This window comes from Amblyomma americanum, chromosome 2 (genome assembly GCF_052857255.1).
Source record: "Amblyomma americanum isolate KBUSLIRL-KWMA chromosome 2, ASM5285725v1, whole genome shotgun sequence".
NCBI classification, from domain to species: domain Eukaryota; kingdom Metazoa; phylum Arthropoda; class Arachnida; order Ixodida; family Ixodidae; genus Amblyomma; species Amblyomma americanum.
Window position 1 is genome coordinate 115,325,134 of NC_135498.1, and position 8,496 is coordinate 115,333,629.

General features: G+C 45.1%; 1 long non-coding RNA gene across 2 annotated transcripts in view; it reads right to left on the reverse strand.

The window, feature by feature from the left end:
* Positions 1-2,948, reverse strand: part of LOC144118997 (uncharacterized) — an 8,111-nt gene extending 5,163 nt beyond the window's left edge. Inside the window, exons 1-3 of one of the 2 annotated variants that reach the window (XR_013312218.1) lie at positions 2,934-2,948; positions 2,722-2,801; positions 805-834 (exon numbers count right to left, since the gene is read on the reverse strand). This is a non-coding gene — a long non-coding RNA (uncharacterized LOC144118997). Of the gene's footprint in view, positions 1-804; positions 835-2,721 lie in introns of both variants that reach the window. The other variant, XR_013312217.1, reaches the window with a different exon arrangement.
* Between the last annotated feature and the right edge of the window lie 5,548 nt (positions 2,949-8,496).

Below are 8,496 nucleotides of genomic sequence, written 5' to 3' on the forward strand. Positions count from 1 at the left end.
ATAATCTGCGAGGGTCTGCCGTATGCGCTATGACGCATGCTAGTGGTCTTAAATGCTATTATTCCATGACCTGGTCTCAGGGAGACACTCTAAAAACATCTAGTCTTCCAATCCACGATATAGCAGTACCCATTATAAGCTGCTGTTCCATTCTCAGACATGATCATCACTTTTGCTCATTGATATTTCCGTGTAACATTTTACTTTGCATGTATACACCATGAGTCGTATGCTTTCAATTCCTGCGTGACCTATTTTGTGCTTTGATGTCATCAGAAAATCGATGTTTCCTGAGTTTTTTTAGATAAACGTTTACATCTAGCTTTCTTATGCCTGTAGGTTTAAGACTCACCCAGATGACTTCTTTCCTCTCTATCTTCTCAAAATTACCAGCTGAAAACTTGGAAACGACCGGCGCATGAAGCACAGACCAGCGAAACAGACGCAGGGAAGAACAAGTAGGCTCACACACAACACCAGCGGTGTTGTGTGCGTGCCTTCTTGTTTTTTCCTGCGTCTGTTTCAAAGGTCCACCATTGCGCATTATGAACCAACTAGGACAGCAATTTATTGACGCACAGACGTACTGCGGCCTCGCTTCACTTGGCATTGAAAGGTATTCGTGATACGCATCTGCGTATTGTTTCACTTATTGTAAGAAAAGTAAAAAATTCACTTACAGACGCGGGTTTCTTCGCCTAGATCTGTTCGTAACATTTTTTCAGCTTAAACTGCTTGTTTCACAAGGAAAAAAATTTATAGTTGGACGTTGTGAAATCAAGGAATATTTTATTTGTTTCCTACCTGTAGCAAAAGCGTCCAGCAGCTTGAGTCCTGCGAGAGGGATCATAGCTATTAGGTGAGCTTTCGAATTCGAGTCCTTGAAGCTTATATTGTCCAATTCCGACACGAAAAAACTCTCCACGGAGTTTTCGATGTCTGCCTCCGCGAGAGTAAGAATTTAAGCGTCGTTCAGCTTGTCCTCAAAGTCACGCCGTTGATCTCGACACTTCTGCCTTCGCAGCTAACGCCGTCTATGCTGTGCGTTTTGAGTCCCTGAGCAGTGTTTCTGATGTTTCCTACTCAGAACGTTTCCCCGCTTGTTCAGGCAGAGTGCTTGCAAGAATGCGAAGGCGTAGTTTGTGTTCATCGCGATCATGCACCTCCTTGACTTGCGTCCGCACACAATTGGTGCGTGGCAGTCGCGCTATTCCCGATGTCACGTGCTTGATGCTGGAGGGGAGGTACTAAGATTGCGTGGATTAAAATTTGTAAATCTATTTCAAGACGGTTTGGAAGAAGTTTGCACACGATCTGACTTCTCTTCCTCAGAATATCATATATGTTTTAACGCGACTGCGTGAAGGATACCGCTCTGCAGAAAATTCGTTGTCGGCATTGTATGCGCTGTCAGCGAAAAAACAGGCGGCTCACTTTCCAACTAAGTGAAGGGGCCTTATGACGTCGTCACAACCTGCCCATCGAACTATGACCAAAAACTGCCAGCCGTGGCAGGTGGCAGTCGTATTAACGATTGGTTATGAGGAAATGCTGGGAGAAAACGACCTGGGTCTCACAAGTCCCACCGGTGGCCATGTTTAAAAACCCCCTTGCCGGGGCGATTCGGTGTCGCTTAACCGCTGCATTACCGCACCAGGAGTGGTATAAGGACTCCTCGCGATCTGTGAATGTATAGTTGACCGTGTCTGCGAAGTCATAGGCAAACAAGACACAGGGTCGCTGCAGTGACCCGTTAGCGTTGTCGCGCAATGCTCTTAAGGCGGAGCTTGTCCCCTCCAGTTTTTTCTTCTTGGCATAATTACTAGCGATCGCACGATACGAACTTCAGGGAGACACTTAAGTTCTAACTTAAGGGTATGGCGCGATAGTGTAATGAGTTATTTACCATATCGACAGAAGGTCATTCTCCACTTTACATTCATACATTCCTTGGTGTCCTCATAGTCCTCCTGGAGTAGTGAGCAGGTGGTGATGACGCCACCTGGTCATGTGACCTAGGTGGCCCACCGGCCAGCGCCTCAGTTGTGATTTTTAGCTCACAACGGCGACAACGCCAACGCCGGATTTTCTGCGTAGCGGGCCCTTTAACTGCATCGCTTTAAAAACGTTGCGGTCGATCAGGTGTCACGACTGCAGCTTTCATCTCAACTCATGCAATTTAGTTATTCTCAGCCCGGTATATTCGAAGGCAGGACGGCGGATGTTTCCAACACGCAATATTTCCTCTTATTCTACGTGTTTTAAGCTAGAGCCGATGCGGTTAAGATACATTTTTGCTACCCCACATAATTGCGAGAGTATCGATGTCAACTTGATGTCACCACGCAGATCCAATGTTTAACGATGCTTCAGAAAGCGTTGGTAATTAGCCTGCGGCTGAGAGTGTCTCAGTATTGAGAAGTAGGAGACAAGTAATTCCTGCTCATATTCTATGAAACTTTCCTGTTCTGCTCGTTCCCTGCGCCAAATATACCCATGCCATTCAGCGCTGTAAACTGGGTAGCCCTATTCGGGAATCACTCATTTAATACAATTACGTTGTTACTGCATCCTTGGCAATGATACCATTCCTAACGAGGATGAATCTGCTGCGAATGCCCTTATTTGCTGACAAAAAAAGCACTCAAGCACGGACAGCTACAGAATTACCTCTATTCTGTGTTTCGCGACAGCGCATTTTTGCAGGTTCCAGTGACTCACCGCACAGTAGAACGATCACGTTATGGTACTCGTGAAGCTTCATCGCAGCTCTATGAGCTGCCCGTTGTGACCGCACTCCGCTGCAAGAAAGCCCTAAAATGTACTGTGCTAACAGCGACGGCAGCGCAAAAAAAGCAGGCGCTTTGGGCTGTTAAAAGAATGCACATTCTATTATCAGCGCTGCGAATAAGACAGCGCATACAATTGTAGACCTTTGAAGAAATACTTCAGAGCATGCTTGCCAAAGGGCATGAAGGAAACATAGATATAAGCATGTGTCGTCAGTTTATATTGCACAATATCAAGTGGGTTGACAAAAAAAAAGTTCATCTGCTGTCTGATTTGATACTAGAAAAAAATGAAAATACCAAGTTGAATTCCACTTAAAACGATATCCTGAGAAGAATATAAAAAATGTCACGGAAGTCAACGACCATCACGTTTATACGTTTTTCTGCGTCAAGAGAATCACGTGCAAATCATGCAGACGACTGTTGGCATGCTCTCCGCTTGCTGTTGGGTTCAATCATACAAAATGTCGCACCTATGCGTCCTTCGACTACAATATCTCCCATGTAGAAAGTCAAGGGAACAAATTTCTTAGACGCAAAAGTATACTTTTGAAATCCCCGCCAACACGTCATTATATGCATTGAAAATGGCTTTCTGTTCAGTTGATCAGGTCATATCTGAACTTTGAGGTAAAGAAGCCATTTGTGAACCACGGAAGTGTAGCTTATATGCAAGAACACGTCATTACAGTAGACATGTAGCAATCATCGCTTCAAGAATCCTACTTCTCTGATTTTTCGGAAGGCACTGAAGATGAGAAGCCCAATATTAGTATGAGCTGTGGTTATCAGTGTGTTTTCAAAAGAATATTTGGCGCGTGTCATTTGAACGCTAGCACATGAGCAAGACATACCACTTTCAGAGAGGTAACAGCATCAGATTCAGGCGGAAGCTAACGAGACACCTTTTGCAAAAAAAAAAACGCATGAACTTCACCAAGAGCCACATGAGTGCTTCTGGAGAGTTTAAGCATGCAATAGGCGTCTATACCAGAAAAAAGGCGGAAAAACACGCGAAAACTACGCCTTTTCCAGCGACGGGAATATTGGGTGCCGAAGTTCAGCTCAAAATTACCGGAATTTTTTCAGAATGGCTGAGCACGCAAGAAGTGTGTGGCGTTTTCATAATTATAAAAAAGCTGCCAGTAGAGCTCACCTCAGCGCTTGACCAATCCTTCTGTAAAAAAGCCGAGCGTCTTGATTTCTTGTTCTTGTTCCATGTTCCAGTTTCCGAGCGCTATGACGTAATGAACTCGTATTTCATCTTCGTTTCCACCAGCGATCCGACAGAAAGCAACATTTTCTTGCCAAACCTTAGCTATGAACGCATTCCACCTATTACCATCGCATTTCAGGGAATTTTAAATCTTATTGGTAATCTGAAGTAATAAACTTCCCCTGGATCAGACAACATACTCTCCAAGATACTCAAAGGAAAAAAAATATTTTTCAAGACAAATCCTACACCAGACTGTTGCTCAGTCTCTTGGTACCAGCCAAATTCTGGACTGCAGAAAATTAAGCACAGTTGTACAAATCTTCAAAGCAAGAGATCGCACCAACCCCTCGAACTATTGTCCCATTTAACTGATGTGCACCTCGTGTAAACTTTCCGAGCATATAATACTCGCATATTGCATCTCACCCCGATCAGAACTCTTTTCCCAACCAACATGACTTAAGGGCTGGTTTTTCAGGCGAAACATAACTCTTTGTAGTTAACGCTGGTCTTCACTTAAATTCAGACATTTATTTCAAACCTTACTTAAATCTCGCCAAAGCATTCGATCGTGTCCCCCATCACAGTCTGATGTGTACACTCTCAGGGCTGTCACTCGACCCGCTTACTCTATACTGGATCCACTGCTTCATAACTCAGTTCAACGTGATCGCCAGTCATGCATCCGTAACTACCAGAATTATCTACGGGGTTCCCCAGGGATCGCTTTTTGCACCGCTACTGCTTTTTTTTTAAATTTTCATCAATTTTTGTCATCTGGTATCACGTCAACTGTCCTTTTCTTTTTCGGATGATTGCGTCCTTCGCCTTGTCAGCAATAGCAAAGATCAGGAAATATTACAGGATGATCTTTGCGAAACCCAGAAGTGGTGCTGCGAATGGCTAATGCAGCTCAATGTTTCAAAATACAAATTCATGCCCATTTCACGCAAACGCTGCAGGTTCCATTACTCGCACTCCCTGAAATCCGTAGCCTTGTCTCAAACTGTTTCATACAGGTACCTCGGCAGCGAGACAACGACCAATCTAACTTGGGGAGATCGCATAAGGAAACTATGTACTAGTGCTTCCAGATAGCTTGGATTCTTTAGGAGTTCACTCGCAGCAGCTGTCCTCTCCAGGCCATCAGACAACTAGCATATGAAACATATATTAGCAGTGAACTAGAATACGGCTCAGCAATATAGAACCCTCATCAGGCCTACTGATTAACTCACTCGAAGCCATCCTAAACCTGCCAGCACGTTTCATTACCTCCCAGTATAAAGCTTGGTTCAGTGTTATTATCATGAAATCATCTCTCGGCCTCAAATCATTAGCGCTTTTTACAAAAATTTCAATTCTTTGCCTCTTCCACACTGTGACAATTTTCTACTCACTCCGATACGATCATCCCGCTACTCATTTTATTCCTGCAGCCTACAGCGGTTACACGGTTCCACTAATGCACTCAACAAATCGTTTCTTCCTAGTGCGATTGAAGACTGGAATAACCTTTCCGTACACATTGTCACTCAGACTAAACCTTCCAGATTTAGGTACCTACTCACTGACCATTTATTTTCTTTGCTCTGTACTCAGTATCAGCTACCATGTACTGCAGTTTGATAAACATGTTTTACTGTACTCGTATTCTTGTTGTCTGTATTGCTTTATGTTCTTATTTTGCCTCTATCACAGTATATCCCTGCTTGGTTACTTCAATTCGTTATGTTCTCTTTCCTTTTGCTTCGTTCTGCTACCAGTTACCTTTTCCTTCGTATATACGACCGCCAGGTACTCTTCTATCCCCTCCCCTCCTGTCTCTCACTACGTCAATACTACGGGTAGTACCCAACCTCTACCATCGTCCTTAAGGGACACTGCCAGTGCGTCGCCTGATGGGATAGGTTTCGAGTTTTCAGGATAGCAAACACAAGATAGCGCTTGCAAGGATGAGCGTCCTATAGTCATCGATGATCTTCATTACAGGAGCCATTGCCTTTATGTTCGTAATTCCCTCTATGAAAGCCTGTTTTCAGTTAGAGAGCGATCTTTCCGCATATTGTTCTCACCGCTGTCGGACATCAAAAACAGCTAAAACTTTTATCGAAAAGCTTCTTAACTAAAGACATACACCAAACTTTGAAACAATGCAGACAAGGCAACAATCAACGGAATACGACACACAGAGTGAAGACACGACGACGCCGACTGACAACTGATCTTTATATGGGTGTAGATACATATAATAGGCAAATATGCAAAGGTGTTTGGGGGGGAGGGAGCAGAAGGGAGCATGGATTGCTGCTTTGTCGCCAGAAAACAGTCCTGCGTGCCTCATTTGATTTCTTACTTGTGGCGAGGCATTCGTCATTAAAACATGGCGTTTATTTTCGAGAGAAAAAAAAAGTTATTCTTGTGGTCCCCACCGCACGATGAATTCTGGGTCTCTGAGCCGGGAGACCAAAACCGGCTTGCCGGAGTTCGTGCGCAGCCACGCCCTGAAGCACATGTCACCCGGAGGCGTGCTTATTACATGGTCTTTCGTCGCACTCCGCGGCAGCCCGGGCGCAGCACAACAGCCCGTGACGCGCACCGATGAGTCACGGGTGGTTGGTGGCGCGTCACTCGGGGGGTCTTAATTACCACGATATGCTGAACACGTAGAATACATGCCGGATATTTCAATCTAGAGCTCACACGTGGCGTCAATCGGTCGGTTTTAACTCGACAGCGTTAAAAACCCGTTACTCAGAAAATCCGGCGTCGGCGTTGTCGGCGTACTGAGCGAAAAATCCCGAACGTGACTCTGGCAGGTGGTGTCCAGAGAGAAACCTTTGCGGGAGGTGGCGCACCTAGGTCACGTGACCTTGTGGCGACATCACATCCTGCACACCGTATAGTGAGAAAGCTGCCCACCGTAGGCGGGGGTGGTTAAATTAATGATTGGTGGCTCGGGAAGAGCAACCTAGGCCGCCAAAGGCTGACCGCTGGTAGCATCTGCCATCGCAGGGCAGTGTTGCATCGCTTAACCGCTGCACAAGGACGAGCGTGAAGACTCCCAGGGCTGTATGAATGTAAAGTAGAGAATGACCTGTATATTTGGGACTTTACCCATTACGCTATCGCGTCATACCATTAAGCTGGAGCTTAAGTGTCCGCCCTTCCCAATTTTGTAGCGATAGCTACATACGGTAGCATTTCGAGCCTTCTGCGTGACTGTGGCACATGACCGTGGCGGCGCCGCCATCACCACGTGGTCACGTGGTTGTTCACGTGACCAGCCACGTGGTGCGGAGCAGCCTCTCCTGCCCGCGGCACGGCGCGCCCACGAAACCCAGCTGCAACAGCTGTGCGCATGCGCCGAGTCAAGTGGGACGAACATGAAGAAGGAACGCGAAGCGAAACGGAGCGGCGAAAGACCGACTTTGCAATTAAACTGAGCAAGTTCCACTCGGCCAGCTATAGCTATCGCGTCACTCCAGGTTTAACCAGAGCAAAACCACCGCCATTTTTTTTTTCAGAGAATAAGTGTACTTTCGAGAGCTAGCAAAAAATCAACTTTCGATACTCCAGGTCGTTATTTCGATGCCCGAAATTCTTCTCACGTCAACTTCTTACTCGGGCCGTGACGTACATTTATATACTTTTTATTTCTTTAAATCTTGCTGGAGCAAAGTGACGTTGTAACGTAAGAAGACCTCGTCATGTGGCATAAATGCTTTAAGATGCGATCTACATCTTCAGGAGGTTATGTTATAGCCAATGCTCATCTGCGAGCAGGATACACTGAGCAGAACATTTCAGGAAATTTTGACGGTTTACACGAAAATGTATTCATGCTGGCGACCATCATGCCTTTAGCTAAAAATAAGAACAAAAACCGCATGTGGTCAATAGCGCTCCAAACCGAGCCTCCATTGCTTCATCTCATTCGCAGAATGTGGCGGTACAGATTTCACTCAAGAACCCTCGTATCAAAACCTGATGTTCTCAAAAATAAGCACACAACAAGCTTAACTCAGTGCTCAATGCATATAATATTCTTAAAATTGGTCTTGCGTGCCGGATGTAACTGGAATGAAGACAAAAGAGGCAACGCCACAAATACCCGCTACATGCAGCCTTATTCTGTTGAATCAGAAACTACCGAATACCTTTCTCTTAAGTGTATATACTCTTTTACACAGCCATCGTGTCTTAGCATGAAAATGCCAATTCTTGTGAGCAGTGGGACAAATGTTCTCTGCCCCGGTGATTCCTATCGGAAAGGATTTTAATAGGCTGAGATAAGCATCGACCTCTGTTTCGAAGCCTTTTTGCACGTAATGACGTCACTGCTATCACGACATATGCAGCATTTTTACACAGTATATACAAAAGACTTTAGTTAAGAAAGAGAAAGGACAAGCTCCGTTTTGAAATATCAGGAAGGAAACATGGTGATATTTTACGCCTTATTAGGTTAAGCTAAGGAAACTT